At 42.5% G+C, this 10,438-nt stretch overlaps 1 long non-coding RNA gene across 1 annotated transcript; it reads left to right on the top strand.

Annotated features, from left to right (window-relative positions):
* Positions 1-61: 61 nt before the first annotated feature.
* Positions 62-7,286, top strand: LOC132404345 (uncharacterized). Its single transcript, XR_009515506.1, has 3 exons — positions 62-1,039; positions 5,426-5,753; positions 7,093-7,286. It is a non-coding gene; the product is annotated as an uncharacterized LOC132404345 (long non-coding RNA).
* The last annotated feature ends 3,152 nt before the right edge of the window (positions 7,287-10,438 follow it).

Below are 10,438 nucleotides of genomic sequence, written 5' to 3'. Positions count from 1 at the left end.
CGAATAGTGTAACCATGGCGACAGCAAAACCGAGGGCATAGTGTAAACAGGGTGACAGCTTCCTACCACTAAACATGTCTTTACCTCCCTTTTCCCTCCGCTTTCCGCTCCTTCCGCGATCCCCTTGTCCATTTGCCCCTCTCAGCATTTACCCCTGTAGGCGGCCGAAGTGCTCCGCCTGCCCACTCACCTCCATTCGGGGCCCCAGACAGTCCTACCAGGTGAGGCAACACTCCATCTGCAAATCTGCTGGGGTCCTCTACTGTGTCCAGCGCACTCAATGCGGCCTCCTTTATATTTGGTAAATTGGGGGACCACTTTGTCGAGCATCTCCACTCCATCCACCACAAGCGGTACTTCCCGGTGGCCAAAGATCTTTTCCCATTCCCGCTCCCACATGTCGGTCCATGGCCTCCTCTTGTGCCAACAGAACTCACCCTCAAGGTTGATGAGCAACACCTTATATTCTGTATATAATATCCAACCAATGGCATGAATATCGATTCCAGTGAACAAATACCACCCCTTCCCCATTCCCCACTCTGACATTTCACTTCTTCTCACCTGCCTGTTACTTCCTCCTGAGTCCCTTCCTACTTCCCTATCTCTTATTGACCACTCTCCTCTCCTATCAGATTCCTTCTTCTCCAGCCCCTGACCTTTCACACCCACCTGGCTTCACCTGTCACCTTCCTTCCCTTCCCTCCCCCCCCACCTTTTTATTCAAGCATCTTCCCCCCTTCCTTCTTAGTCTTGAAGAAGGGTCTTAGCCCAAAATGTTGAGTGTTTACTATTTCCCATCCATGCTGCCTGACCTGCTGAGTTCCTCCAGTGTTCTGTGTGTTTTGCTGAGGGTGACAGCATAACCAGAGAAAAATGGCGACCTTATAGCCCAGGGGCCTTTATAACAGGAGGAACAATATAACCAAGGCATCAGTGTAATTAGGGAAGCAACGTAACTGAGTCAATTGTTGAACCTGAGAACAACTGAACCAATGTGACAGTGTAACCAGCGGGACTATGGAAACCGGTGAACAAGGTAACTGATAGCAGTATAACAAAATCAGAAGCAAGTTTATTGTCACATGACATGTGTTTTGCTGCAGTAGTGCAATGCAGATACAAAATTACTATAATTTACAAAATTAAATAGTGCAAACATCGGAATAATGAGGTAGTATTCATGGGCTCTTGAACTGTTGGAAATCTAATGATAAAGCAGAAGCTGCTCCTGAATCAATGAGTGTTGGCCTTTAGTCTGCTGTACTACAGTAATGAAAGCAGAGCATGTCAAACATGGCGAGGGTCGTCAACAATGGATGTCGTCATTGGTGGCGAGGTTTGTGCCTGTGTGGAACTGGCTGATTTTACAACCCACTGTAGGCTCTTGTGACCCCGTGTATTGGAGACTCCATACCAGGCTGTGATGCAGCCAATTGGAATGCTACAGTGCATTCATAGAAATTTGCAAAAGTCTTTGGTGACATACCAAATCACCTCTAACTCCTAACAAAGTAGAGCCAGAGGTGTGCCTTCTTCTTGATTGCATCAATGTATAGGCCCCAGGACAGATCCTCACAAATTTTGACACCCAGGAACTTGAAGCTGCTGACTCTTTCCATTGCTGACATCTCCCTGAGGACTGGTGCACGTTCTCCTGACATTTCCTTCCAGAAGTCCACAATAATTATGTTGTGTGCAAGATTGTTGTGGTGTCACCAAACAACCAGTCAAGCTATCTCATTCCTAAAACACATCTTGTTTCCATCTGTGATTTTTTTTTTTACAAACAATGATGTCATCTATGAAATTATAAATGCCTGATATTTGTTTTGCTGTTATCTGGGTTCTCCAAAGCAGAGTAGAGAGCCAGTCAGATTGCATCTGCTGGAGACCTACTGCAGCACAGGCAAATTGCAGAAGGTCCACGTCCTTGCTCAGGCAATAGTAAAGTCTAGCCATACCAATCTCTCAAAGTTCTTCAAAACTGGGCTGAGAAGTGGCAGATGGAGTTCAACCCAGGTAAGTGTGAAGTGGTTCATTTTGGTAGGTCAAATATGATGGCAGAATATAGTATTAAAGGTAAGACTCTTGGCAGTGTGGAGGAATGGAGGGAGCTTGGGGTCCGAGTCCATAGTACATGGAACTTAGTAAAATAGAGGGCTATAGGTAAGCCTAGTAATTTCTAAGGTAGGGACATGTTCGGCATAACTTTGTGGGCTGAAGGGCCTGTACTGTGCTGTAGGTGTTCTGTGTTTCATCACATTCATGTGAGTGTTATCGGGCAATGATCATTGAGGCAACTTATCCTACTCGTCTTTGGCACCTGTATCTTCGAAGCCCATTTGAAGCAGAAAGGAACCTCAGACTGCAGAAGTGAGAGGTTGAAGTTGTCCTTGAATATTCCAGCCAGTTGGTCGGCACAAGTTTTCAGTCCCTTGTCAGGTACAGTATCAAAGCGTGCTGCCTCATGACGGTTCACCCTCTTGAAGGGTGTTCTGAGGCTACGTCCACACTAGACCAGATAATTTTGGAAACGCTGGTTTCGCATAAAAACGATAGGCATCCACACTGAGCATTTTTGAAAATACTTCTGTCCACATTAAAATGGATATTTCGGCGAATCTCCTCTTACTGGGCATGCGCAGGACACATCTACCGAAAACAAGCGACATGTTTGGTGTTGAATCTCACCTTGAAAGACTTGATGCGTGTTTGTTTAGTAACAGACTAGAAAAACTTAAATGATAGACAGCTGTTGACTCTCATGCAGGAGGACTTAAAACTAAAAAAAACAAATACTAGAGTGTATGGAGGCAACCAACAGGAAGTTCACAGACAGTATGACCCAGCTGACGACGAACATTGAAAAACTGGGTAACTCTGTTGCATTAATAAAGCCCCTTGTTAAATGTATAAAACATGTCTGCATCAGTATTATCTTGTAATTCCATACAATGTTACATTAGGCTGTTACATATCTATTGCCAGAGAAGTACTTGTATAAATAGGTAAACCACCTTCATAGGAGCAAGGACAGAAAACAGGGCAAAGTGAGTATGCTTATTTATTCAGTAAGTTATGGGTCAAAGTATTTGTTGAGTACATTTCTAACTCTTCTGGCTTCAGTCTCGTTGCTGTCTATTCTGAAATTGTTAGGTTGCGTTCAAAAAAACAATGAAATGGCGCACTGCCATCACCATCTGTTCCGGCATGTCATGACAGCGTTTATAGATTTCTCTGGTTACCCCATTCACACTGCTCCGGCCAATCTGGCGTTTTCAAATTTACACACTATGGAGGACGTTTCTGAAAAGCTCCAGTTTTGGGGGAGGAGAACGCTGTTTTAGTGTGAACGGAGGGTCAAAACAAAGAGAAAAAGCTTCAGTTATGGATTTATCCAGTCTAGTGTGGACATAGCCTGTCATTGTCCTCTGTAACAGAGATCACTGGGTCATCAAATTTGGAGATTTGCATAGGTCTAATGCTATTCCCCTTTTCAATGAGTGTGTAAAAAACTGTTAAGCTCATCAGGGAGCAACATTTATGCTATTAGCTTTTGCCTTATAGGAAGTGAGAGCATGCAAACTCTGACACAGCTGTCATCCTTCAGATTATATCTCCAGCTTCACAAAGAATTACCCTTATTACTTTCACAATGGCCTTCTGTAACACTTCCCTGGATTTCTTTTAAGTTCTTGAATCGCCAGTCTTGAGTGTCACAAATCTAGCCCTCAGCAGATTTTGAATCTCCTGCTTTATCTAGAACTTCTGGTTTGGGAAAACACAGTATGCTCTGAAAGGCACGGACTTATCCACACAGGTCTTGATGAAGTTGGTGATTGCTGTGGTCTATTCATTCAGATCCAAATGCAGTCTGGTCTACCAATTCAAAGCAGTCCTGAAAGTACTCCTCCACCTCCCTTAACCTTAGCAGTCCTCCCACTGGTGCTACAGTCATCAGTCTCTGTCTATTTGCTAACAGCAAAAGTAAAGCTAGGTGACTGGACTTACGAAAATATGGACGTGGGATGCAATTGTAGGCATTCTTGATGGTGGCATAACAGTGATCGATTGTGTTGGCTCTGCTGGTTCTGCAGGTGACATATTAGTAGTAGTTATCAGAGACTTCTCCAGGCTAGTTTGTTTGAAGTCCCATGCAATGATCAGGAAGGCATCAGGGTGTGCTGTCTCGTAACTGTTGATCATTATTGCTGGTTTGAAGTTTTCTAGAGGAGGAATGTGCACTGCTATCAGGAACTCCCTTTGCATTTAGTATGGACAACACTTGACTACCAGATTAACCAGATCAGAAGAGGAGGTCTGAGACAGAACCATTCATCTGTGCACTGGCATGAGTTAATCATGAAGCAAATACCACCACCTCTGTCTTTTCTGATGCCACAGGAGGTGGAAGGTGAAGCCCTCAAGTTAGAGTGCTAAGTCTCAAGTGCTGGGATCAATCATGTCTTTGTTAAGCAGAATAAATAACAGTCCCTGGTGTACTTTGCTTTTGCTCTGAGGTCTTCAAACTTTATTCATTAGCCAGGGGAATGATAGGAAGAAGGGGAGGGTGCTTTGAGCCCTGTGTTTCAGTTTTACCTGCAGCCTTCCCCACAACTAAGTTTCCTGAGACAATGAGGATGTCCCTTGAACTTCCAACTGTTACACTTGCTCCTTGGGTAGCTGGAGTTCCAGGTCTGTCAGTTCTGAAGATTGCTAGTCCTTTTAAATGACTTGAAACAATGCTTCTTACTGCAGACTCTGAGGCTGCAGATTTCAGCTGTAGCAATTGTAAACAGGAATACTAACTTGATAATTCTCTTTGTCAGACATGGATATGTTGGTCCATGGCCTCCTTTTCTGCCACAGTGAGGCAACACTCAGATTGGAGGAGAAACACCTCATATACTATGTAGGAAGCCTTCAACCTCATGGCATAAATATAATTTCTCCAACTAACGGTAATTTTTTCTGCTTCTTCATCATTTCTGCACCCTGGCTTCTTATTTCTTCTCCTCATTTCCCTATCATCCTCCCTGGTGCTCCTCCTCCTTTTCTTTCTCCCATGGTCCACTCTCCTCTCCTATCAGATTCCTTTTTCTCCAGCCTTTTACCTTTTTCACCTATCACCTCCCAGCTTCTTACTTCATCACCCCTGCCCCACACACCTAGCTTCATCTGTCACCTTCCAGCTTGTACTCCTTCCTCTTACCCCACCTTCTTATTATGCCATCATTCCCCTTCCTTTCCAGGCCCAATGAAGACTCTCGGGCGGAAACAGTGACTGTTTATTCATTTCCATAGATGCTGCCCGACCTGCTGAGTTCCTCCAGCATTTTGTGTGTGTTGCTGTTGATTTCCAGGATCTGCAAAATCTCGTATTCACAAACTTTTGATATCTCGCTCTTCCTTTTCCCCTCAGATTGCTGAAGTTAACCACAGAAAACATAGGTAATCAAAATAAAAAGAAGAATTTAACTCAAGAGACTAGAATGTCACCTGCACGAAATGTGTACCTGGACGAGCAATTGGGGAAATTATGTAGCTAGAGATATCAAAATAACCAGAAGTTGAACAAAGAGACGAAAGTAACCAGAGCAAAAAATGAAACAGAGAAATATCAAGAGATCACTGCAACTGAATGTGACTATATTAACAAAGAAAAGGATGTAATCAGAGAAGGAATAACTACAGACTATAACCAGCAACATCAATATTATCAGCAAAGCCTGGGAAATTAATATAACCTGGTGAGCAATGCAATCACAATGCAGCCTTTGGCAGAGACATGCATTAAGTCAAACCATGGTCAGCAGGTGTGAGGTTCATGAGGTTTCTAAGAAAGTGTCGCCAGGGTGAAGACTGTGTGGCTTCAATAAAAATAGGGAGATTTATAAACATTTTACCACTTAACATTCATCCATTTGTTACTTGCACACAGATTCAAAATTATCTTGCAAATATAACTTGAATTATGCTAATATGTAAATCATGCTTAAGTAAGTGCAATCACTTAAATAACTGCCCATGTCTGGCATAATTAAATGTGCTGATTTTACTGTTCAGCAAAATGTGAATGCACGACCAGAAAAAGTAAGGTCTTTTATTCAGTGTCTTTAGAGTTTTCGAAGAACCCCATTTATTACAAATCCCTAATGTAATGGAGAGCTGCCTTCTTGAAATGCCACAGTCCTTCCATTGTGCTGTTGGGGAGAAAAATTCCGGGCTCAATTCCGGCTGATGACAGGAGGCAAACAATATATTACCAAATCAAGGTGATGTGCATCAGGAAGAGGAATCTGCAGGTGGCGGTGTTTTCATTTACCTGTAGTAAGTCCCTTTCTTAGTGGTAGAGGATGTAGGTTTGAAGGTGCTATCAATGTAGCCAAATGAGGGCTCTATGCACCAAGTCAATGTTTAGAATCTACTATCCTGGATAGCAACAAGCTTTTTGAGAGTTGCTGTGGCAATGCTTGCGAGGCAAGTGGACAATATTCTGTCATCAGTTATTGGAGCAGAGTTAGGCCATTCAGCCCATAAAGTCCATTCCATAGTCAGCTCAGTTTAATATAGAATACGATTCAATGATCTTGCAAATAGAGTTGGAAGTATGGTGGAAAAGAAATCATAGATCTACAGTGAAACACAGGGATGAAACTATGAAACAGTGACAATTAAAACTCTATGCCAGATTGTTTTATTACCACATAATCAAGTTCAGTCAAACAAATTATCTGGTAAATGGCATTAAGTTTTCCGTAGACAATTTAATGGTAAATTAGTGTCCCTCTGTACTTTACAAATAGTCATGATGCTCTGCGCATTCTTACAAATGTTAACTTCAGGTGGGTGCCATCACCAGGGAAATAGAGTGCACCGAACCACTGGATACTGACTACCACCTAAAAATACAATGAACCTGATCAGAAACTACCTTTGTACTTCCTGGTATGCAATATACTGAAATTGGCACTTGTCTTTCATAATTTAGAATGCCAATTAAATTCCTTTCATTTTGCATTTTATAATCAGATGCACTTGGCCATCTTTAAATTAAAATGTATTAAAATGGTGACATTATTTTTTCAGGTTATATACTTGGGAGGAAATAGGTATGTCCAATCCTTCTTGGATGGTGGCTTTCATTGTGGGTGATCAGAGGAGCCTGCAGCTGCCCTTTCTACACACCAGCATTCTGCCTTGTTTCACAGTCAATGACTTAGACAGTGACGTATGTGTTGTCCTGTTCTAGCTAATGTCCAGCTCACTTTGAATTCACCTAATTGTCATTCAACAAGTATGATTCATATTTCCTCTTTCCCTCACCGTTGGGGGAAATAAAAATTTATTTGAACCATGCATACAACTCTCCTTCAGTCAATGTCATTTGAATAGATAGTGAAATCAAATATTTCACTTCATTTATGTCTTTTACATTTGTTTTTCATCTTGAGTGTGATTGCTGGAACTGTCGGAGCTTGTCATCTGCATTTTGGGTATATCAGCACTCTTCAGTCTCCAAGAGGATTCCAGGAGGCAGAGGCAGCGTGCGGGGCACGAGCCGATGGTCGACTCCATTTCACTGATTAAAGCTTCTATTGTTTTACGATTAAAGTGAAGAGGGAGATTGAAATATCAAGGCGAATGTAGAAGTTGAACGCTGACTGCTTGCCTTTTGATTGCTGGTGAGATAACTCTGCTGCCGGAGAAGTAAATTTTCAGGAAACTTCATATGGGAGACCGTTTCGCACAGTGCCTATGCTCCGTCAGCCAGAAAAAGCAGGATCTCCTGGTGGCCACTCATTTCAATTCTACTTCCCATTCCCATTCTGCTACACTCAGGTTGGAGGAGCAACACCTAAAAGTCCATCTGGGTAGCTTCCGGCTTGACTGCATGAACATTGATTTCTTGAACTTCTGGTAATTGTCCCTCTCTTACCATTCCCTGATTCCTGTTTCCCTCATTCACCTTATCCTGCCTGCCCATTACCTCCCTCTGGTGTTCCAACCCCTTCCCTTTCTTCCATGGTCTTCTGCCCCCTCCTGTCAGATTCCCCCTTCTCCAGCCCCTTAACACTTTAACCAATCAACTTCCCAGCTCTTTACCTCACACTTCCCCCTCTCTTAGTTTCACCTATCACCTACCACCTTGTACTTCTTCATCCCGTCTTCTCACCTTCTTGCTTGGACTTTTCATCTTTTTTTTCCAGTCCTGATGAAGGGGTCTCAGCCCGAAGCGTCGACTGTTAGTTCTTTTCCATAGGTGCTGCCTTGCCTGCTGAGACCCTCCAGCATTTTCTGTGTGTTGCTAGGATTTACAGCATCTGCAGATTTCCTTGTGAAAGCTGCATATGATAGTTCCAGCTATAGTAGTCCATCATCCATACATGGCATTTTATTAATAGAAATTTATTTTATGGAGAATGTTAGTTTATAATCACATGAGAAACATCTAACTGGAATGAAATAGGCAAGCTACACTCCTTAAATGATAGCCAGCTCTTATTGTTAATGAGGTCTTTGCCATTGATAGTTCTGAAACTCTAGAAGATAAGAGCATCCTCATATCCTTCCTCCTTTTCATGGTCTAAAAATCCACAGATTTTCTGCTATACAAGTTGTGGTTGGTGTAAACATGTGAAGTCTCCTGTTCCCTCTATTCACCTAATCTCACACTTGGCACAATTTTACTGTCATGACAGCCAGGAATTGCAAACTAGCTGGATCCCTGTGGAGAACAGGAAGTGAGTACCTAATCTAACCTAGAAATTCCTCTTGATAACTCTTTTCAAAAGAAATTGCTGTGTTTTTGAAAATTGACTTAATGTGGTGGAGAGGATTCGCTATTTGCCTAAGCACCATCAGAAATTCACCCCCCCCCCCAATCTTTTGACATAATTTAGTTTGTGTTTGTATATTGATTCCAGTGATAGTTCAATTACCACACTTTACTGCAATTTTCCAGCTCACTATTCTAAGCAATGGCAATCCCGTTTACTTAGGAACAACCAGCTCTTAAAATTCCTGTCTTCCTCTGAAATTGTGCTATTTAAAGAACAAAATTCAGACTGTGTCCTTTAATCTTGCTGAGCTCTGTGATTTACTGGAAGCTCAAATACAGCCTTGCTGATTGTTTCTTGTTCAGGTCAAGATCAAGCTTCCTTGGCTAGAGACCATTCCAGGCCAAGAGAAGCAAACAATGACTCGCTACCAAGAGACAATGCTTGCTACTCACAGCTGCATCATCCAAGCTTAAAAATGGTTTAAGATTAAATTAAAAATGATTTCAACTGATTTTTCTTCAGCCCAGAGGCACAGATAGACCAGGACCAGGGCTTCTTTGGAATTGCAGCAGTTCCCAAAGTGAAGGCATTTAAATACTGCACTTATGCAGTTTTAATCCTCTCAGAGATCTCCTGGTGGCCTCCTTCTAAGACAACCTGACGACTCACGAAGATTGCTTTGGCTTTGCAGCATAGAAAGCAGTGTATCTGGATACTGTATATCACAGCTTTGCTACTCCACCCAAAAGCATAAGAAACTGCAGAAAGATGTGAACACAGCCCAGTCTATTACATAAACCAGCCTCTGTTCCCTTGACTCTGTCTACTCACCCCACTGCCTTGAGAAAGTAGTTAATGAAATCAAGGCCCCTCTCACCCCAGTCATTCCCTCTCCTCCTTTCACCCACTGGGCAGATAATACAAAAGCTCAAAAGCACAAACCTCCAGACTCAAATACAGCTTCTATGATAGTGTTATCAGACCTCTCATAAACTACAAGTGAAGACATACAAAAAAGCTGGATGAACTCAGCAGGTTGGGCAGCATCCGTTGAAAGAAGCAGTCAACGTTTCGGGTAAAACCCTTCGTCAGGACTAAAGAAGGAGGGGGCAGGGCCCTATAAAGAAGGTGGGGGGAGGGTGGAAAACCAATCAGAGGAAAGATCAAGGGGTGGGGGAGGGGATAGGCAGGAGAGGTGAAGAAGGAATCTAAGGGTTAGATTTCATCTAAGAGTGCTGAGTTCATCCAGTTTTTTTGTACATCTTGATTTGACCATAGCATCTGCAGTTCACTTTGTATAAACTACAAGTGAACTCTTGATCTCTCAATCTACCTCATTGTGATCCTTGCAGTTTGACTGTTTATTGTAATGCACTTCCTCTCTCGTAGCAGAATATTCTGCATAGTGTTTCTCCTTTTAAGCCCTTGGTGTACTTTTGTATGAAATTATCTGTCTGGATAGCACATGAACAAAACGTTTTGCACTCTATCTCAGTACGTAGTTATAGAAAATTACAGCACAGAAAATAGCCTTTCTGCCCATCTAGTCCATGCCAAACTGTTTAATCTGCCCTCTCCCATATGGCAATAATAAACTAATTTCAATTCTAACATGTGCACTCAGGACCTGTTCTCCACCAATCTAAATCCAT

Source organism: Hypanus sabinus, chromosome 14, assembly GCF_030144855.1.
Source record: "Hypanus sabinus isolate sHypSab1 chromosome 14, sHypSab1.hap1, whole genome shotgun sequence".
Classification (NCBI taxonomy): domain Eukaryota; kingdom Metazoa; phylum Chordata; class Chondrichthyes; order Myliobatiformes; family Dasyatidae; genus Hypanus; species Hypanus sabinus.
The sequence above is the reverse complement of the archived record's forward strand: the minus strand, read 5'-3'. Positions and strand labels throughout refer to the sequence as shown.